At 46.7% G+C, this 23,074-nt stretch overlaps 1 pseudogene; it reads right to left on the bottom strand.

Moving 5' to 3' along the window:
* The window catches only part of LOC144127722 (uncharacterized), a 48,300-nt pseudogene that overhangs the window by 5,249 nt on the left and 19,977 nt on the right, over positions 1 to 23,074 (bottom strand).

Raw genomic sequence — 23,074 nt, 5'->3', positions numbered from 1 at the left:
ATATAATTTGAAATTCTGGTCTGAATGATGTGTTCCATTAACTTTCCGACACATGACGTGAGTGATATAGGCCGGAGGTTTTCCAACTGCGGTTGCTTCCCGGGTTTTGGAATCAGGATCACGGTAGCCTCTTTCCACAGCGGTGGGATCTCCCCTTTTTCCCAGCAATCCTGCATGTAGCTGGTAAGGGCCTCTATCGAGTTGTCATCTAAGTTCCTGAGCATCTTATTCGTGACTCCATCTGGCCCTGGAGCCGACTTGGTTTTGAGTTTCGCTATCTCCGCCCTTACTTCAGCTGTCGTGATGGGCGCGTCTAACTTCTCATTTGGAATCCCGTGGTAGTCGGGTAGCTCTCTAATTTCCGTGTCGCCTATGTATGTCTCGACGAGTTTTTTCATGAATATGTTGTCGTCCTGTTCTTCGCATGCGTGTCGAACTTTAGCCATTTTGACTCGTGCTTGTGTTTTGGACGTGTCAGGGTCTAATAAATGTCTTAGGATATTCCACGTCTGAGGGAGATTCATATTCCTTTCCATGTCACTACATTTGTTAGTCCAATTTTGTTCACACAGCTTAAAGGCGTAATCTTCTATTTCTTTGTTATGACGCGCCAACCTTCTTCTGAGGTTTTTGTTGTTTCTACCTTGCCTTTTAAGTCGACGTTCCATGCCCTGTTTGGCCTCCCACATGTGTAAGAGTCGGGCATCCTTAATGTTCATACTATGACCTTAATGTTCATAATATGAATGATAATCTGACAGCCATCATTATGGAGTGCGCAGTAGAAGTAGACAGTAGGACGGTTCGACAGGACACCAGCAAGGTATCACAAGGGGACGAAAGATCTGATTAAGAAATGTCAGCGCATGAGGGCGTCTACCCTACGGACAGAATATAACTAGCAGAGCTATCAAAGTTAATGAATAAGCGCAAGGTAGCCGATATAAGGAAGTTTAATATGGAGAGAATCGAGCATGCTCTAAAGATTGGAGGTAGCCTAAAAGCGGTGAAGAGTAAACTAGGCATAGGTAAAAACCAGATGTATGCGTTAAGAGAGAAGGAGGGCACTGCCATTAGAAACATGGATAAGATAGTTAATGTAGCCGAAGAGTTGTACACAAATTCATACAGAAGCCAATGTAATCAGAACGTTAATGATAGAGACAGTACCGCACAGCAATGCGTCATCCCGCCAGTAACGAAAGAGGAAGTAAAGAAAGCCTTAGAAGCAATGCAAAGGGGAAAAGCAGGTAGTGATGATCAGGTAACAGCAGATCTGTTGAAGGACGGTGGGGAGATTGTGTTACAAAAACTAGCCAACTTCTATATGCAATGCCTCATGCCCTCGACCGTACCGGAAGCTTGGAAGCACGCAAATATGATCCTAATTCAAAATAAAGGCGACGCCAAGGACTTGAAAAATCACAGACCGATCATCTAACTGTCCGCTTCAGACAAGGTATTTACCTAGGTAATCTCTAGTAGAGTCAATTTCACAGTAGATCATATTCACACTATCAATCAGGTTACAGAGAAATGCGCAGAATATAACCAACCTCTGTATATAGCCTTAATTGTTTACGAGAAAGCATTAGACTCAGTGGAAACCTGAGCAGTCAGACAGGCATTGCGGAATGAGCTGTCGAAGAGCCTAATGTCAAAATACTGGAAGATCTATATAGGAACTGCTAAGCTACCATAATCCTCCATAAAGAAAGAATAAATTCTCAATAAGGAAGTGCGTCAGGCAAGGCGACGCGGTCTCGCTAATGATATTCACCGCCTGTTTACAGGAGGTATTCCGGGGCCTAAATTGGGGACAGTTGGGGATATGAGTTAATGGAGAATGCCTAAATAATCTGCGATTCGCTGATGACATTGCCTTGCCGAGTCACTCACGAGATGAACTGCAAATCAAGATCAATGAGTTAGACAGACAGAGCAGAACGGTGGGTTAAAAAATTAACATGCAGGAAACGAAAGTAATGTTCAACAGCCTTGGAAAGGAACAACAGTTTACATCTGGCAGCGGGGTGCTGGAAGTGGTAAGGGAATACGTCTACTTAAGGCCGGCAGTGGCCGCAGGTCTAAATCACGAGTGCGATATAACAAATAACAAGAATGGGGTGGAGCGCAAATGGCAGGTTCTCTCAAATCATGAATGGCAGGTTACCAAAATCCCTTAAAAGCAAAGTGTGCAACAGCAGTATCTTACCTGTACTCACCTAGGGGCCAGAAACATGGAGTCTATTGAAAAGGATTCAGCTTAAGTTGAGGACAACACCGCGAGCCATGGAAAGGAAAATGATAGGTGTAACGTTAAGAGGCCGGAAGTGGGCCGACGGGGTGAGGGAGCAAACGTGTGTTAATGTCATCCTAGTCGAAATCAGCAGGAAGAAATGGGCTTGGGCAGGGCATGTAATTTGAATGCAAGATAGCCGCTGGTCACTAAGGGTAACGGAGTGGATTCCAAGAGAAGGCAAGCGTATATATAGTAGGGGGCGGCAGAAGGTTAGATGGGCGGATGTGATTAGGAAGTTTGCATGCATAGGGTGGGCGCATCTGGCAAAGGACAGGCTTAATTGGAGAGACATGGGAGAGGCATTTGCCCTTCTGTGGGTGTAGTGAGGCCGATGATATTGATGATGAGCAATGCTCGCTTGTCTTTTTCTCCCCTCTGCTGCGAATTCGCTGCCAGTGTATTTTTACTTTCTTCTGTTGACTTGTTGAACACTGTTTTGAAAGGGACCGCTCCAATATGGTCCACTGAAAATGATTAAGAATGCCTGGCCTGCAATGTCCTTTCAGAGACCGGGTTTCTAAATTGGACAGAGTGTAATCAAGTCATCGCACTGGAAAAAATCTGGCGTGACCCAGGCGACGTTTAAGTCGAAAAATGTTTCCCCAAATGATTGGTGGAAGTGTCACACTTGTAGTACAGCAAGACTGCGCGGTGGCATTGCAAAGAAATGAAGCTGGAGTCTTGAAGTTCAAGCTGCCCTTGCTATCATTATCACTACGCTTGAGTACCTGGGACTCCTGTCGCGGAAGGTTAACAATACTGAATCTTCTATTGCCCTGATATCTTCCAAATACGATGGAATTCTCGCAACCATGAGAGGCAGGACCAAGACCGTAAGCAACTTAATAACGAGGTGAACAAACAGCGAGGAACCGCATTAGTGGAGATATTGCTGATCTTTGTGCAACTGTTGACGAGCTGGAAAGGCGAGGAAGGTGCATGAACCTAGATATTCATGGGCACCTTAAAATTGATGGCGAGAATGAGGACTTAATAAGTCAGGTAAATAATGTTGCTAAGGTGATTAAGTGCCTGAACTGACTGCTACTCGCATAGGGGCACTGCACAGGTTTCCTACGAAGGAAGGGAAGGGGGCGAGTGTTAACCTCCCTTTTCTGAATCAGTCAAAGCGTGAAAACTGGATTTCCAAATAAAAATTCTCGCGGAAAAGGAGTGTTCTGTGTTCATGACCGAGAACTTGTGGAATTCAACCAGAAAGCTACTCTTTGCTACCAAACAGTGGGCAAAACAAAATGGTTATAAGTAGGCCTGGTGAAGAAAGGCAAGGTTTCTACTGGTTAATAAATTGCCTGTGTCGCCTCTTACATTTGTGCATTTGAATATGCATTCAGCGCAGTACAAATACGATGAATTTTGTGTTTTATAGAAAACATGAATAGTGGATTCACATCCATTACGTGACCGAGACATGGTTTGCAAATTATGGGGATGCGTTTCATCTCGAAGGATATTTTTCTTAAATAGGAAAACAAAAATTGTTGGTGGTGTTTGCTTATATTTGAAAGAAGGGATAAGTTATGAATACGTTGAATAATTTTCTCATTCCGAGCCTGATTTAGAAATGGTTTGTGTGAAATAAGGAAGAATCATTCTTGTTGTCCTTTACACGCCCCCTGATGGTAGCGTTGAAAGTGTTTTATTGCTGCTAGATGAACCTTTTTGATTTGTCTCGACCCATAACTATACATTAGTGCTTGGTGGAGACATCAGTATTTATAGGATATCTTAAGATTGTCAATTTATTTAACTATACCGTCAGGATGGATGCCTACAGGGTACATTGGGATGAAGTTGTTATGAGCCAGTTGAGGGAAATCCGTAATTACACCACTTGAAAAAAAGCTCGAACATACATCAATCAGTACATTTGCACAAGCAGTACCAGATATAGGTTCGTCACTTGAATTCGTTGGTATTATGCTAGAAGTTTCAGAGGGGTTAATGACGCTCCAAAATTTTCTTGGTTTATTGAGCGACATACCCGGTAGAGAGCTTATTCCGGTAATTTGCTTTAGCGTTCTTGACCGCAGAATTGTAAAGGTAAGCTGCAGAGCGATAACGGGACCAATGATGTTCAGTGCGTGGTTCTTTAGCTGAACGGAAGAAGCGTTTCTTACGCATAGACAAGGGCTTCAGATGCGCGTTATATTATGGCGCAGGCAGGTGATAAGATATCACGCGAGTGGGTATGAAACAGCTGGTGAGATCATAGAGTTTGTTCTTGAATAAGAGCCAGTTTGCGTTCACCGATCGCGAATCGAATTCGTCGCAAAAGGTGGACGGGAAAGGACCTAGTTCATTATTAACTTTTTTGAAATCAGCGCGATGATACACGCGTATTATATTAGTGTGACTTGCAGATTGTTGTATGGAAATGTTCACAGAAAAATTTAGCAAAGAATGGTCGCTTAACTGGGGCATGTAGGTTATTTCTGAACACAGTTCTGGGCATGTTGTTAGTACGTGGTCTAATGTACTTGTAACTTCAGTAATTCTTGTAGGCTGAGTAACAATTCGGGTAAGATTAAACAGTGAGCATAAATTAGTGAATGCCCTGCATAGAGCCGAAGAGGAAGATGGTTGCACCGAGGGCCAGTCGATGCCTGGAAAGTTGAAATCGCCCAATAGAAAGATAGATGACGAACGTTAACGCGTTACTATGACACTAATGGTATCATGAAGCTCTGCAACAAATGTAGGAGGTGCGTTAGGCTGTCGATAGCATGCGCCTAGGATTACTCTGCGGTGGCCTAGCTGAAGAGGTGCCCATATAATTTCGATGATTCATGTTATGTGAAGAGAATATGACAATTTTTTTTACTGACTGCTGTTAGTACGCCACCACCTTGCCAACATTTCCTGTCACAATGATAGAAGTGGAAATGATTTCATGAATCGAATATCTCGGAATCACGTATGTATTCATGCAGCCAAGTTTCACTTAGGACGACGATCTCAGCGGAGCACGCATTTATGGCAAAGGAGAGTTCCGTACGTCTTTTAGTGTTACTTCGGATATTAGTAAATAAAAGTGATGTTTGAGCTGCGCTTAGACAACGGTCACTGCCACTCGGTAACCGTTAGGCATATTTACAGGAACGAAATGCAGCGGGGAGAGCCGAAGGCGCATCCTGGGTTATCGGCTTGATGCGTTCTGCGGTAATCTCAAATGTTTTATTGTTTACAGGGTCATACATGTAGTATCTGTCGTTCACGACCTACGTACTGTATTTTAGCTTAAAATATGGGGAGCCGGGCAGTGATTTGGCGATGCCAATAAGTTTTTTGCGTGCTTGGCGTGTGGCAAAGGAATTATCATCTGTCACTTGAATGACTTCTTCATTTGTGCCTTTTTTACACTTCAGAATTTTTTCTGTGGTTTTGAAGGTTTTGAAATTCACAATCACCGGACGGCATCCAGAATCAGAATACCGCCCTAATCGACGAGCCCTATCTATGGCATTCGGCGAGAGTTCGGGGTCAACGTATTTGGACATGACGTTTAGAAATATTTTTTCGTTCCATCCAATGTTTCATGGTCATTCTCATCAGCGATACCATGAAAAACTAAATTATTTCTACGACTCTGGTCTTCTAATTCATGAATTCTTGTCTGTAGCAGTTGATTTTGTTTCCGAATATCAAGAGCAGTGCATTCGAAATCCTGCTTTACTTCTTTAATCTTTTCAAGTGAGTGTTCAGCTGTCGTAAGCCTTGAATTCATATTGGCGAGGGCTGAATTAATACTCTGCTGTCAGCTCCGTTGTTCTTCCTTGGTTTTCTTTATATCTTCGTTACTGGCTGAAAGCGCTACTGACTGTGCCTGCAATTCCTAGGAGATACAAAGTATTTCCACCCGCCGCGGTGGCTCAGTGGTTAGGGCGCTGAGCTACTGATCCGGAGTTCCCAGGTTCGAAACCGACTGCAGCGGCTACGTTTTTAAGGAGGCAAAACGCTGAAGCGCCCGAGTGCTGTGCGATGTCAATGCACGTTAAAGATCCCCAGGGTCAAAATTATTCCGGAGCCCTCCACTGCGGCACCTCTTTCTTCCTTTCTTATTTCACTCCCCCTTTATTTCTTCCGAAACGGCACGGTTCAGGTGTCCAACGATATACCAGACAAATACAGCGCCATCTTCTTTTCTCAAAAACCGATTATTATTATTATTATTATTATACGAAGTATTTCCATGTTTTGCTTCAATTTTGTTAATATGACATTAGAGCCAGGGTTACTATCCGCGCTCGAGGTGCCTGTGCTCGAATCACCACCGATAATTTTGGAATGCGTGCGAAAGGTACCTGGACTTACACATCTCCCGACAATAACAAACGAAGAAAGCTGCTGAAGCATTCAGTCAACACACTCAAAAACACCTGTGGGCATGGGAGCAGCAGTAAGCATCGAATGTCACCTTTCTTAGCATACAAAGGAATGCAGTTACGCACCTGGATACAAACAAAGGTCGGCTGTTAGCCATTGTCGCTGCAACGCTGCTCTCGTGCCCACTGAAGCGGTCCCACGGACCCCAACGCTTAATTACTGGCGTTGAACTTCCTCTCGATGACCATGCCGCAGCCCTAGAGTGATAAGGACTGTTCACAAATCTTGAGGGCGCCGCCTGATTAACGAACGGAGGTAATTGACAGGAAGCAAACTACGTCACTTGGTGCAGAGAAGCATTGTCACGGGTAGGATGACAGATATTGTAGATGCTGTGCGCCACAAGTGAAAGCAGCACCTGGACGGCAAACAAAGGTGGTCTGTTAGCAATTGTCGCTGCAACGCTGCTCTCGTGTCCACTGAAGCGGTCCCACGGACACCGGCGCTTTAATGCTGGCGTTGAACTTGCTGTCGATGACCGTACCGCTGCCCTGGAGTTATAAGGACTGTTCACAAATTTTGAGGGCGTCGCCTGATGAACGAACGGAGGCACATGACAAGAAGCAAACTGCGTCACTTGGTGCAGAGAAGCACTGTCACGGGCAGGATGGCAGATATTGTAGATGCTGTGCGCCACAAGTGAAAGCAGCACCTGGACGGCAAAGTAGCACGGTAGATTGGGCTAGTTGGTTGCTATTCATAATGCAGACAAGTTTCGCAGCATGAATAAAACGCACACAGAAGACAAGAAACAAACAAGCGCACTGTCCTGCAGCACAGTCCTGTCTTGTTTATTCCTTGTCTTCTGTGTGCGTTTTATTCATGCTGGGAAACCTGTCTGCATTATGAATGGCAGACAAAGGCGGTCTGTTAGCCACTGTCGCTGCAACGCTGCTCTCGTGCTCTCGTTTCAAGGGCAAGCTCTGAAACGGTGCACAAAGTAGCGGCTAGGCGGCTCATCATTTACCGCATAGGTTTCTACAGTGCTCATTTTTAAGAACAAGGGGTCCGCAAGAAAAGCTGGGCGAAAGACAAGGTCCAATACTGCTGCATCATTATGTGCTGTAAACAAAAAGTGATGTTAAAATGCAGTAGCATGAGAAGAGACATAACAATGTTAGTGCGGCTATTGTGTGAGGAACCTTGTGTTCTAACAAATGATTTGGTTTGCGGGGCGGCTGCAGAGAGTAGAAAAGCCTGCAGCTTCTGCATGAATCGAATAAATTTCGAAGTTTAACATTAGTGCTGTGACACGAGCGCTTCAAGAATAGTCACAGAATAAACAAGCAGCGTTGTTTTGAGCTGATCCCAGGACATCAGCACACTTAGACTTTAGTCACATAAGGTACTAACACACCCCGGCTGAGTTTGTGCCTGAGTTTTGCAATCGAGTAACTTAGTAGGTGATGCTCAAAAGATTTACAGCGTAACTATCCTAGACTGTGCATGTTTTCTTTTCAAAACCAACAGTTATTGTAGCCGAGGAAAGCATAGGAATGGTCAATATTTTTTTCCTGAAAAGAAATGCTCCCCTATGCTCTTCTCTGCTCCACTGATAGTTGCTTTATTCATGTATGTGTTGTCATGAGCAGCATAATTTCCTACCCTTCTCTACTAATTAGATTATAAGTGGTCGTACACAGATTACTATGCTCAAACCATATTACATGGTAAAATCAATGGCTGAGTACTCAAGCAAGTATGCAAGTATCTTCGGATCAATAGCGCAAACAGGACGAGGGACCCAGAACGAGTAGTCACAGACAGCGCTAACTTCCAACAACTTTTTTGGAAAAAAGTACAACAATTTATACATGCAAATATTGCCGTGTCATCACAATGCATGCGTAAAACTTAAGGCGAATGTAGGTATGCAATTTCTTTTTTTTTTTAGAGTCTGACAGAAGGAGTGCTTACACAACCACTTCTTACTCTGGCTTTTTTTTTTTCTGCTTCAATAATCTCTCAAGTGCGCTTGTCCTTACTTTTCCGAACTAAAAAACACTTGTCGAGTAACGGCCTGCACTTTGCACATGCGTTGCTATGTTTCACAAGTTTTCATGTGTAAGTTCTCATGTGCAACGCATGTGTAAAGTGCAGGACGCTACTCGACAAGTGTTTTTTAATTCGGAAATGTAAGGACACGCGCCCTCGAGAGATTATTGAAGCAGAAAAGATAGCCAGATTAGGAAGTGCTTGTGTAAGCACTCCTTCTGTCAGACTGTCAAAAAAACAAATTGCATTCCTACGTTCGCACTGAGTTTTGCGCATGCATTGTGATGACATGGCAGTAATTGCATGAGTAAAATGTCGTGCTTTTTTCCAATAAACTTGTCAGAAGTTAGCGCTGCGTGTGTCTACTCGTTCTTGGTACCTTGTCCTGTTTGCGCTATTGCTCCGAAGTATGAACCAACAAGCCCGAATTTCAACGTTGCTTATGCAAGTATCCTTTTTTCGGAAATGCTTTATAGATAGGCTAAATATAGCTATGCTGACAGCAAAACTATTTGTGCAGTCCTACTAATGTTGGCAAATAGGTCATTCTTGTGCATGCACACGGTTGTTCTGCAGGATTGCAGACCACATAACAATCAATGAAAACTTGGTAAATGAAACCATGAAAGGAAGGTGATCAGTGCATGTAAGAAAAAGGGACGGCCCAAGGACAATACATCTTGGGTTTGTCTGAAATTCTAAACATGAGAGGCAGGATAAGTAAGAATTAGCATGGGCCAACTGCTGACAGCCGTCTAGGATCCCTTGGATTCAGTTCACAATAGTACAATGCAAGTTAAAACGTGAGAAATGTTTTTCAAAAACAATGCCAATTTAAAATAAACAATTTAATGGGCCACATGTTTTGAATGATTAAAACACATACGTACTAGTCATAGAACTGGCACTGCAGTCGATGTGTGCTGACTGGCATAATGCACAAATTTACTACGTACGTCAGGTGGTTAAACAACAATCCTTTTGTACTTGTGACGTTATCAGAACCGCAATTTACCACATATCCTGTATACAGCCACGTAATATCCACCCTGTAATATGATGACTCGAATTATGGACTGTTTTTCTGGGTACGAAATTTTTTTCAAAGCACCTACGCCCTGTTAACATAGCAACTTGGTGTTTGGGCAATGAAGAGGTTGAAAATGCACGAAACCTACTGGAACCTGCATATTTCTGTCGTGTAATTTGGGTAGCAATGTGTACAACATATCAGCTGGGGTAACCAGATACTAATACAGAGAGCAATTACTGTTAGAATTATTTATATTTCAGAAGATAAACCAAATACAGACGGAATCACATGGCTGTTGCACCTTGGAATTGCCATCATACCACATGTAGAGCAGCATGCAGTTTTTTGTTAAACCGTGAACTATCAGCTACGCCGACACTCTCCGCTCACACTTTCTGATAGATAAAGCACTTCTCTTTCTGGTGTCAAAGTCACTGGTAATAAAATGTTCGGCGACTTATTTCCTGGCGCACATTGCTCAGTGCAGAAGTTTAATTAAACCGCCCGCTTACACTATAAACATTTTTATAATTTCGCATATGTCTACTTGAAACACTAAATAAAGTTCTCTTTTAAACAGAGCACACGGCAAGAAGAAAAAACTATTTGAGTTCAAAGCATGTCAAGCAGGAGAACTCAGCCCCGGTACAAAGCAAGGAACCTGCTGATGTGATCTGAGCAATAATGAAATCGGTACAAATAAAACGTCCTCCCAGCCTTGACAGGTCAATAGCTACACGGACACTGCAGAACTTTCAAAAACGGCTGAACGTCAGCAGTGCAAGCCAACCACCGTGAAATAGGGCGTGTTGCATCTGGGTTGCAAGCCCCAAGGGTAGCGTTGGCCTGGCGGCCTGGGGCAAAGCAGGAAACATCCGAAGGTCCCGGCAAAGGATGACTCGACTGGCAACAGAACAACTTGTTTATTCTGGCATCTCAAAAGAGCAGCCGGTCAGGGCGACCACGTTACTCGAAGGGCGAAATCGAAGTCTCTCGTTGGCGTCCGGGGCAGCTCTCTTTATATACCCTCGGAGTCGAGGGCAAGAAGGAGCGGCTTGGGATGAGTCGCACAAGACGGCGACGCATGAACATGTTCAGGCGTGACGGGCGCGTCCGCCAGGCCGGCGCCGGTCAGACCTCCTCGCCTCCCAGTTGGAGAGCTCCTCTCCCCGGCTGCCGCGCTTTGACAAGCGTGGGCAAAACATGCACACACACACACACGCACGCACGACGACACGTGGCACTGAAACCTGCCTGGACGCGCTTGGCGGGAGGCGTTGCGGCCGCGATGAACGAAGCCGCGGCGTCCGTTGCATCCGCGCCGGCTATACCGCGCGTCGAAGGCGAGACGTAACAGACCGCCCCGCCGGGAGAAGGAGATCCCGATGGTCAGGGGACTGCATCCGCTGTCCAGAGGGATGTCGCTCGATGATGCTCGTAATCGAAACCGATCGTCCCTCGACGTTGCTTGAGCGCAGCGCACAGAGAAGGCCTCGTTCTCGGGTTCAGGATCACATAGGACACTGCAAAGTCACTTCGGGAGAGTTGCCATTTTTGTGCTCGTTCCCAGCAAGCGTTAGAACTACGCCGAAACGCAACCGCTCAGTCAGCAAGCACGAGACAACCCTCACTAAGCTCTGCCAGGCTCTTTCCCCTTTTATACTACTGCCTAGTTCCTTACAGTAGTCAAGCAGCACTCAGAACGCGTCCACAAATTGGAAAATTGCACTAGAAAGCACATAATCACTTTGAAACACTAAACAAAAGCAATATGTTAAAAATCCTGCCTCAGGAAGAAAACATCAGTAACCAACAACTTTGAGGCGGATTCCTACGTTAGGGGCTTCGACTTAAGCCATCGGCGTTACCGTTGAGACTCCCCTTTTTGTAACGCACCTCAAAGGAATATTGTTGCAAAGCGAGGCTCCAGCGCAGGAGGCGGCCATTTTTGGGAGATATGGTCTGCAGCCATTGGAGAGGGCAGTGATCCGTCTCAATGATAAACCTCGAGCCGGCTAGGTAGCATGACAATTTCTGAACGGCCCACACGAGACACGCACACTCTTTCTCGGTGGCGCTGTACGCCTGCTCACGACAGGTCAGCTTACGACTAGCATACAGGACGGGGTGTTCCACTTCTCCATTGTCCCTTTGGCACAGTACAACGCCCATGCCTCGCTCACTAGCATCGCACTGAACAACGAACCTTTTTGTGTAGTCTGGCGATCGTAGCACAGGCTGGCTTGTTAGGGCGCTCTTTAGGGCGCTAAAAGCTCTTTCCTTTGTCTCGCTCCAGACGACTGTTTGGGGCTCTGTTTTTCTTAGAGCATCCGTCAGGGGAGCCGCGATATCGGAGTACCTGGGGATGTACCTCTGATAGTAGCCGGCGACACCTAAGAACGACCGAATATCGGTCTTCGTGCGCGGTTGCGGGAAGTCTCGCACAGCGGCCACCTTTATTTCAGAGGGGCGGCGACGACCTTGTCCAATCACGTGACCGAGGTAGACAACCTCGGCCTGTGCTAAATGGCACTTGGGAGCCTTGACTGTCAAGCCCGCTTCGCGCAGGCGGGTTAGCACTGCCCGCAAGTGTGCCATATGCTCAGACCAGGATGCGGAGAATATCGCTACGTCGTCTAAATACGGTAAAGCGAATTCTTCCTGTCCTCGCAACACTTTGTCCATGAGGCTTGAAAAGCAGTATGGCGCGTTCTTCAAACCAAAACTCAAAACTTTAGGACGGAATGTTCCCATTGGTGAAATGAACGCCGCATACCTACTAGCCTCTTCTGTAAGTGGAACCTGCCAATAACCCCTGACAAGATCTAGGGTGGAAATAAACTGAGCGCTACTAACTTTCTCAAGGCGCTCCTCGATGTTAGGGATCGGATAAATTTGATCCTTAGTGATGGAATTAAGCCTGCGGTAGTCGACGCAAGGACGAGGTTCCTTGCCCGGTACCTCAACTAAAATCAAAGGGGAGGTATAATCACTCTCACCCGCCTCAATAACACCGAGCTGTAGCATTTTCTTTACCTCCGCCTCCATAATATCGCGCTGGCGGGGTGACACCCGGTACGCCTTGGATCGTACTGGCTCTGGGGAGGTAAGTTCTATATCATGAGTAAGGACAGAAGTCCTACCAGGCCTCTCAGAGAACTGACCTTGAAACTCTTGTAAGAGTTGGTGTAGTTCGGTTTTCTGCTCAGGCGACAGCGGTGCTTTAATGATTAAGTCACTAATGACCTGATCAGTGTCTTCCCTGTTCGTCACTGAGCTTAGTCCCGGAAGCTCGACCGGAAGCTCTTCTAACTTTCCCGTGTCGTGCATTTCATCTCCAGTACCTGGTGCATTCAACGCTACAGGCTCAATTTTATCCAGTTCTGACGTGCTCGGAATATCAGCTTGCTGCGCCTCCGACCCTTTTTCATTGTTCGACAACGTCGGCCCCGCAACTACCGCCTTTGCAGCGAGCTCCTGAACTCTCGGTCTGGTTAAGGCCTGAACGCTAGCCTCACCAAACAAAAGCCCCTTCTCGCGCAGGAGGTGATCGGACCTGTTCGAAAATAGGTACGGGTACTGGGGGGGCAGCCTAGATGACACTACGGCCTCCGTCTCAATTGCTCCGAAAGGTCCTTCAATAACCACTTTTGCTACGGGCAGACACACGCTGTGAGCTTCCACTGCTTGCTTGATCCATGCGCACTCGCCCGTGAACATATCGGGTTCTACGTAAGAGGGGTGAACTACATCCATTGTAGCTGCGGAATCACGAAGCACTCGGCACTCTTTCCCGTTCACGAGGAAGTCTCGCATGTAAGGCTCGAGAAGCTTCATGTTCTCGTCAGTGCTACATAATGACAAACACACGACTTCTCTTTTTGTTTCTGGACACTGCGCCGAAAAGTGACCCGGCTTCTGGCACGTATAACACACGCGCGCTTGCCTCCTCTCGAACCGCTTTCTGCGTTCGGCTTCGGCTGCCGCCGTCTCCTTACGTTCGGTCGGACTGCTTTCACTCGCATCCGCACTACGCGTGTCCCCCCTTGCTCTCATGGGTGTGAACTTCGGCCTCTCAGACTTGGAGCCAAATTCACCCTTTTGACCGTCCTTAGCTCCGCGAGCCCGACGCGTCACAAACTCCTCGGCTAGCTCGGCGGCTTTAGCCACTGTACTAACGTCTGGCCTATCCAAGACCCAGTACCGCACGTTCTCAGGTAACCGACTATAAAACTGTTCCAGCCCGAAACACTGCAGAATTTTCTCGTGGTCACCAAACGCTTTCTCTTCTTTGAGCCACTCCTGCATGTTTGACATAAGCCTGTAGGCAAACTCTGTATATGACTCATTTCTGCCTTTTTCATTTTCCCGAAACTTCCGACGGAACGCCTCCGCTGACAGCCTGTACTTTTTTAGCAGACTCGATTTCACTTGGTCGAAATCCTCTGCCTCCTCTCTCTTCAAGCGAGCGACTACGTCGGCCGCCTCGCCGGGTAACAAAGTGAGCAAGCGCTGTGGCCACGTTTCCCGAGAGAACCCCTGCTTCTCGCACGTTCGCTCAAAGTTAACCAGGAACAAACCAATGTCCTCTCCAAGCTTAAACGGCCGCATCAGGTCAGTCATTTTGAACGATACCCGTTCTCCTGCACCGTGTGCCTGACTTCCATTACGAGCGCGTTCCATCTCTACCTCGAGACGCTTCATTTCCAAAGCGTGTTGACGGTCGCGCTCTTCTTTCTCTTTATCTTTTTGCTCTTTACGTTCGCGCTCCTCTTTCTCTTTTTGTTCTTTACGTTCGCGCTCGTTTTTCTCTTTTTCTTCCCTCTCCTCAATCGTCTCAAGGCATTCCGACAGCTCGTCATCATCAGCCTCCAACTCAAGAATAGCCCTTAGCAGTTCTGGTTTTCTGAGTTTGTCTGAGACATCCAGACCCAACTCTCTTGCAAGCTCCAGCAATTTCGGTTTGCGCAACGACTTCAAATCCATGGCTGCTCCGAATGCTGCTTTCTCTACTGCCTACTATTGTCTTGCCGCAAACTAACCCGGCAGCAACGACAACCACAATTACCAGCTCTGTTTCTGACACTAACAAAAGCCTGGCAAAACTCAGAAGAAGAAAGTCCCGCACTCACCAAACCTCGCAGCCAAGAATTCAGCGCAGTCGTTCCGCTGCAGGCAACCAGTCATCACACAGGGCTCGTTGCACTGCTCCCGGATGGTCGTTGTGCTGCTCAGCATACAGTTGAACGCATATCTTCGCTGCTGGCCTCCGTTGTCGGGATCCCACCGCTGGCAACCAGTTGTTGCATCTGGGTTGCAAGCCCCAAGGGTAGCGTTGGCCTGGCGGCCTGGGGCAAAGCAGGAAACATCCGAAGGTCCCGGCAAAGGATGACTCGACTGGCAACAGAACAACTTGTTTATTCTGGCATCTCAAAAGAGCAGCCGGTCAGGGCGACCACGTTACTCGAAGGGCGAAATCGAAGTCTCTCGTTGGCGTCCGGGGCAGCTCTCTTTATATACCCTCGGAGTCGAGGGCAAGAAGGAGCGGCTTGGGATGAGTCGCACAAGACGGCGACGCATGAACATGTTCAGGCGTGACGGGCGCGTCCGCCAGGCCGGCGCCGGTCAGACCTCCTCGCCTCCCAGTTGGAGAGCTCCTCTCCCCGGCTGCCGCGCTTTGACAAGCGTGGGCAAAACATGCACACACACACACACGCACGCACGACGACACGTGGCACTGAAACCTGCCTGGACGCGCTTGGCGGGAGGCGTTGCGGCCGCGATGAACGAAGCCGCGGCGTCCGTTGCATCCGCGCCGGCTATACCGCGCGTCGAAGGCGAGACGTAACAGGCGTAACCAATTTTGAAAAATTGACCAAATAAACCTCTTTAACGTCGTTTGGCAAAATGCACCAAAGTGATCCTGTCGCGGCCATACGACAATTATGCGCAGTTAAGTCTTCCAAGAAACCTATAGCTGATCATGGTGGAGCATGCAAGTAAGCATCTACGCTCAAGCAAATCAAATTAGGCGTGCAGCAAATGCGAGCAGGTCTATGGAAATCTAGGAAGCACTCTACATTTCTGACAAATGCAATCTCCTCATAGGCCCAACATCGACTTCACGCAGCAGGCAAATAATGTGCATTGCAGGCAGTCGCAGGTAAATGACCACAGCAGATGATCGTGTGCATGTGCATTGACGACATACGCTTCTAAAGGCTTCGAGAATCTCTCGAACAACGTGGTGCAGCTAACAGCTATTCGACATCAATAAAATTGAGTTGTCGAGCAGCTCGGTGACAGTAGTGTAGCGACAAAAACAACACATATGGCGTCAGATGCTGATCAACGAGTACAGTTTCTACCCCGGCTGTGATGGCTCATGAAGCCTTCAAGGAGGAGGAGGAGGAGGACTTTAATGGAACAGGAAAGGTCTGCCTGGCTGTCGTCCTGGCATGCTACTCCAGGGAACCTTCAAGATTACTGCATTTTACGAATTACCATGGCAACAACCATAATTAATTTAATATTGCGAAACATTTCCTTAAAATACAGCTTCACTCCATGCTGTTCAAAATAAATTTAATCTCAGCAGTTAATCTAGCAGTTTTCTGCGAATATGTTTCTTCGTTTTTAGCCACGATTCGCTATTACGGAAAACTAGGTCTATGTACAGATTTGATCCGGAACTGGTTTTCATGTTAATAAGGCACAACTGTACAACCGGCGACAAAATAAGTCGGGGCACGCGACAGGCGACCGGAATCAGATGGATGGATGGATGGATACGGCTGAACCCTTTACATCGGGCGGTGGCTCAAGCCACCTAGCCATGTCTTGTGAAATTTTACTCCTGTCTTGCTTTTAGCCACCAATCAGATAACCTTCGCTTGGTTACTTCTAACCTCTTAAAATCCACTTTCCCTTCACTATCCCTAAACCCCAATGCCTTGGGTAAGTCAGCCCCGCTGCCTTCCACTGTAGGGCGAAGCCCTTTACAGAAAAGTATCAAGTGTTCAGCCGTTTCCTCCTCCTCTCCGCACGCAATGCACAAAGTGTCTATATCCTGGTACCTGACTCTATACGTCTTAGTCCGCAAAACTCCAGTCCTGGCCTCAAACAACAAAGAACTTCCCCTACAATTATCATAGAAATTTTCTCTGACAATTTCCTGTTTAAAGGTTCGGTATGTTTCTAGTGCCGATTTCGTCAGCATCCCTGTTTTCCACAAAGCTCTCTCTGTTCCTTTAACCTTTTTCTTAACCGATAATTGCTGATTTGCCCCCTTACTGCTGTCCAGATATTTGCTTGTCAATTTTCTAGTTCGCTTTCTCCATTTCGTGTCAACATTCTTTATATACAGGTATCTGAAAACTTTCCTAGCCCACCGCTTTTCCTCCATCCTTCTCAATCGTTCCTCAAATGCTATCTTACTGCTAGCCTCTCTGCTCTCGAAAGACGCCCATCCCATATCACCCTGTACCCCCTGATTTGGTGTATTGCCATGTGCTCCCAAAGCTAACCTCCCTACTCCCCGTTGCCTAATTTCCAGCCTTGCTTGAACATCTGGCCTCATACACAGGACCGCATTCCCGAAGGTCAGGCTAGGGACCATCACCCCTTTCCAGATCCCTCTTACCACCTCATACCTATTGTAATTCCACAGTGCCCTATTTTTCATGACAGCTGCATTCCTACTAGCTTTATTCATTACATATTTTCATGCTCTGTCAGATACTCAACACTGTTATTTATCCACACCCCAAGATACTTGTACTCATTCACTACCTTTAGCACGAACTCCTGTATTCTATGCTTGCCGCCCTCTTCATTAAATGTCATGACTGCAGATTTTTCCTTACTATACTTGAAGCCTAATCTATCTCCCTCTGTACTGCATATGTCTAACAACTTCTGCAGGTCTTCCTTGTTGTCAGCCATTATCACTGTATCACTGTATCCAAACCTTGCAGGTACAACATGAACAACAAAGGGGACAGAGGACATCCTTGTCTAAGCCCCCGCTGTATCTCTACAAGCCCTGATACATTTTTTTCCCATTTTATGAGCACTCTGTTACCTCTATATATATCTTTTAAAAGATTAATTACTCCATTTTCCACATCCAATGTGCCCAATATGTCCCACAAATGCTCCTGAGCAACGTTGTCATAGGCTCCCCTAATATCCAGAAATGCTAGCAATAAGGGCCTATGTTCCTTTTCCGCAATTTCTATACACTGTGTCAATGAAAATAGATTGTCCTCCAACCTCCTTTGTTTCCGGAACCCATTCTGTAGTTCCCCTAGCACCCCCTCGTTCTCCACCCAAGCCTGCAGTCTATCCTTTATAATTTGCATCACCACCCTGTAAACCACAGACGTCACTGTTATGGGGCGATAGTTACTTACGTCTGCTTTGTCCCCCTTTCCCTTATATATCATGTTCATTCTACTTAATCGCCATTCATCGGGGACTTTCTCATCCACTATCGTTTTGTTCACTACCTGTATTAATGTTTGCTTGGACTTTGGTCCTAACTTCTTTATCAACATAATCGGGATACCATCTGGTCCTGTTGATGTGCCACTAGGAACCTTCTTCTCTGCCCTTTCCCACTCTCCTTGCTCAAGTGAAGCTATTGCTGTAACCGGTCTATCCTCCTTCGATAAATTATGTACCACGTGCTTTGCTGAAAATTTTTCCGTCATCCTTGTTCCTATGTGTTTTATTGCTTCATCCCCTTCTAGTCGAATACCCTCATCTGTAACAATAAACCTTTGTTCTAGCCTAGTTTTATTACTCATTGCATTTAGATGTTTCCAGAATTTTTGGGCTGCTTTTCTATCCTTTTTATTTACTTTTGACATCCATTGGGCACCCTTTCTTCTAATTTTCTCATTAATCAAATAGGAAGCGTCCCTTCTACACTTTATGAAGGTATCCCATTTTCTGTCTACTTCGGGTTTTGGTTCCCCCCTCTTCTTGGAATATCTGTGTTCCCTGGATGCTTCCTTGCGCTTTCCTATTGCCCTCTTGACCTCCTCATCCCACCAACTCTTGGGTTTGCATCTTTTCCCTTTTAGCTTTACTCCCACCTTAGCTAGCTCTAGCTCCAGTAATCGAGTTAATTTGGTATAAGTCCATTCTGTTTCACTATCCTCAAAAATTACTTTCTCGATTTGTTTGGCTGCTACTTCCAATTGCTTTTCTGAGTAAAAATTTCCCCCTGACTGTTTATCTTGATTCAGTCCTACATTGCTTTTTCTTCTGAAGCTCAACTTGATACGCTTGTGGTCACTACCTAGACTTCTGGAACCATCTTCATCTATGCTCATTACCCCTAATCTGTTATACATCCTCTGTGACATTAGTGCATAATCTATTGTCGAGTGCAGACTCCCCGCCTCCCATGTTATGAGCCCTTCACACTTCTCGGTGCTGTTGCATACAACTAAATCATGCCTGTCACACATGTCCTGCAGCATGCTTCCTGTCGAATCCGTGTACCCATCCAGGTCTTCTATGTGTGCATTCATGTCGCCTAATATAATTATCTCGCCCTGTCCTCCTAGCTCATCAATGTCGCTTGCAATACATTCTAACATTTTCCTGTTTTCCTCTTTGGCATTAACCCCTGTCCACAGGTATACAAAGCCAAGGAGTGTTTGCTTGCCTTCCACTGTTCCTTTTAGCCATAAATGTTCCCTGCATCCCAGTCTAACCCTTTGAAAATTCATACTTTTATGAATGAATGCCCCAATTCCACCTCCCTTTCTGCTGCCCTCTGTTCTATTGCAATATTCCCATGCGTAGTCTGGGTTACAGGGTGGTTGCTCCATGTCTCTAAGATGTGTTTCCGCTAAACCATATACCATTAATTCCTCCTGTCTTAACTGTTCTTCTATTTCCTCCCATTTCAGTCTATTCCTGCCACCTTGCATGTTAATGAAACCTATATCTGAATTAACTTGGCCCTGGCGCTTGCGTCTCTTTCTTCCCCTATGGTTCCATTGTCCGTTTGATCTTAATTCTTCCTTCTCTACACTGGTTCCTTCAGAGCTCTGGGTCCCCCCAAAAAAGCTGTTGCCTGGCGACCTATCCTACTACCCACCTTCTTGCCAGTGGCACCACCGTAGTGGATGCCATCCTGTGCAAAAGGGTGGGGCCTAACCTCGTACACTTCCCTGTTGACCTCCATCACCTCGTATCTTAGTCGTCGACTCAATAGCCTAATTACCCGATTAGTCTCCACGACCCTCCTTTCCGTTTCGCGAGCCTGCCTCTGGACCTCTGGGATTGTGCATATGGTCACATGCACACTCTCAGAGGCCTCTCTAAGCCTACGCATCCCCACCTCCAACTGCGTCTCAAGATTCTGGCTCCTCCCCTGCAGTACATCATTGAGACCAGCATGGATGACCACAAGGTGTTCGCCATCCATGCTACCCACCACCACCTCCCGGGCTCTGGCCATTGCATCCACCATGCACTTTCCCGACTGAGCCTCCACCTGCACCCGCCTGTCTGCCTTCACTGCCGTCAGAACGCCTCCCTCAACCCTCGCTACATTCGAGTCCCCGACCACCAGAACTCTCCTGTGCCCCAAACGTTCGCTTCCTAATTCCATCTGTTGGCCTCCGGATCGCTCTAGCTGACTCTCCTGCCGCTGTACGCTATTGTCGCGAGTTTCCATGCCCGCTTTAACCTTTTTCATTTCGTTCGCATTTTTCTCACTCAAAACTGCATCGCCGCGCCATCTGACGTGGCACTTCTGGTGTCGAGACATCGCAGTGGCCGTTCGCCTCCTTTCATGCTCACAGCCCTGTCTTTTGTTCTCGCCTGCAGGGGACTATCTGATTACACCCACTTTTTGGCGTTAGGCATCGCTTTCTTCATTCACAGCGTGACGTTCGCAGTTCGGCGTGCGCACGGCGAGGGAGAAGCGTGTGCTGCCCTACTTTGGCCGGATAACATATCTTAACGTTTCTGGCTGACAAACCGGTACCTCACACAGGATTACTCCGCTTCTTTGCATTTTTGCGCGAAAGCATTTTTCCGATGGGCGCTAACCCCTAGGAAGATTTTGCGGTCTTTGTGTGTGCCAAGGCAACAGCAACTGCGTCATAGTAACGCTATAACATAAGTGTGCGGCGATTCAACTTTAGAAAAGGGCAACACCGCGCTCAGTTCGATGGCCATCACCAAAGAATCCCCGGCCACCCCCAAAATTTGGCCCTAGTTACCTGAATATTGACGTCGGCCAAATTGATATCTAGTTATAATTAACCGCGCTCAGTTCGATGGTGGCACCCAAATTTGGCCTGGGCCACTCGAAAGTTTACCAATATAAATGCACCGAGTGAACCATGCTTCCGCTCGAGTTACCGGTGTATGCACGTTCAGCCGCTGCGATTTTTCTTTTTTGGTTTAAACATTCTGTGGTGTGTCGAAATAGGAACGAGCGCGCACAAACCGAAGAGTGAGCCGAAAAATCGTTTCATTTATTGCCATCAAATGAAACGGGATAGGCAGGTCACTTTGCACATAGAATAAAATGAGTAAGTAGACGAGTAATAAATGCCAGGAGGTATCGCCGTAGCCATAAGTTCGACGTGAGAGAACAAAAATAAATTAAGGCAGAAGTCAAGCAAAAAAAAATGCATCGCCGCTAAATGTGTCCTTTGTGTCCCCTGGTCATTATACAGACTTAGTAGCGGGTGAAGTTACCGTCCGCTGAAATGATTTCCGCCATCCGCCTTGGCATCGAGTCGCACAATGAGACAACATATTCGCGATCAGTTCGAAGAACTTCCCACTCTTCGTGAATGGCGTTCCACAGCACATCTGCTGTTGCTCTGGACAAGTTTCGTGTGGACAGGCACGACTTCATGCGCGCCCACACATTTTCAATGGGATTTGCGTCCGCGCCATTCGGAGGCCACATCAACGTGCGCACGCCAAGGTCTTCGAGAAGGGCTGTCACCTGACGAGCCATGTGCACGGGGCTTTTGTCCTGCAGGAACAAGAAGCACCCGTCAGGAAAGGGCCCATCCAGCAAATAAGGAAGCATGGTATCCTGTAGTACAGCACTGTAAAAGGAGGCCGTGAACCTCCCATCAATGCGCACAAGAGGCCCTAGCCCATCTTTGCTCATGGCCCCCCACACGGAGACTGCACACCGGCCACTTGAACGAACACTCTGTGTAGAGCCAGGGCGGTATCTGCAGTTGTAAAAGAAGCACAATGGACAGGTAAAGATGTAGAAAAGTCATTGTGCGAACGGTAAATTAGTCTTCAATGCGTCTTTTTTTTTGCTTATACATCATTGCATCGTGCAAAATCCTTCAAGTATGTGTATTCGACCTGGTGCTAATAAGAAGTTATTGATGCACATTGCTCTGACTTCTAGTGCACTTAGTTCTTTATTAAGGTTTTCAGATAAATACACTGATGTTAATATTTTAATAATTCCTGAAATATCAGATACCCAAAAGCTTTCGGCTTATGCAAAAGCAGAAAATTAGCCAATGTCACCAAAATGTGAAGGCAGTGGTTACCTGGAATTCAAGGGCCGCCACACACGCCTGTGTTGATCCCACCTTGTGCAAAATATGGACTCATCCGAAAGAATAACATTGTGCCATTCATCCAGGGTCCAGTGCCGACGCTCCTGTGCGAAGCTCAGGCGTTGCTGGCGCTGTCGTTGAGTCAGGAAAGGCTTTTGTGCAGCTGCACAATTTAAAATCCCAGCTTCTTTCAAACGGCGGCGTACGGCAGCAGAAATATCCAGTGACAGCTCGTCGCGGATTTCTTTAGCGTTCATGAAAGGGTCAACGACAGCTGCGGCAACAATCAATATGTCGTCATCATGGTTCGTGACTCTTGGACGGCCAGACCGCTTCGCATCCGCAAGTGTCCCCTCATCTCGAAACGCGGATAATCCTGCTCACCGACGTCTTCGACCTACCAGTTCTTCGGCATATCTCACGCTGCGGTACACCCTCCACAAAAAGCCTGGCGATTAATCTTCGGTCTTCAATTGGAACACGTGGTGCCATTTCGGTAGAAGGCGTATTTTTGTTCGGCCTTACACGCTTTTATACCTTTAAGAGGTATCACTGGCCAATGAGAAGTCCGAATACATGACGAGGGGAAAAGGTAAAGGAATGGCGTGACAGCCGCATTCTAGTAAGACCAGTGAAAACTAGCTCGGTCACTGCGTAGATGAATTTTTATGCTGCTTCGGTGCCCTTCTTGAGAGCCTTTATATGTTTTGTGTTTTTTTTGTTCAGCTGCTATGCGCTGTCTGTTTCATGAGGGCAACGCGAGCAGGG

This window comes from Amblyomma americanum, chromosome 4 (genome assembly GCF_052857255.1).
Source record: "Amblyomma americanum isolate KBUSLIRL-KWMA chromosome 4, ASM5285725v1, whole genome shotgun sequence".
NCBI classification, from domain to species: Eukaryota; Metazoa; Arthropoda; class Arachnida; order Ixodida; family Ixodidae; genus Amblyomma; species Amblyomma americanum.
The sequence above is the reverse complement of the archived record's forward strand: the minus strand, read 5'-3'. Positions and strand labels throughout refer to the sequence as shown.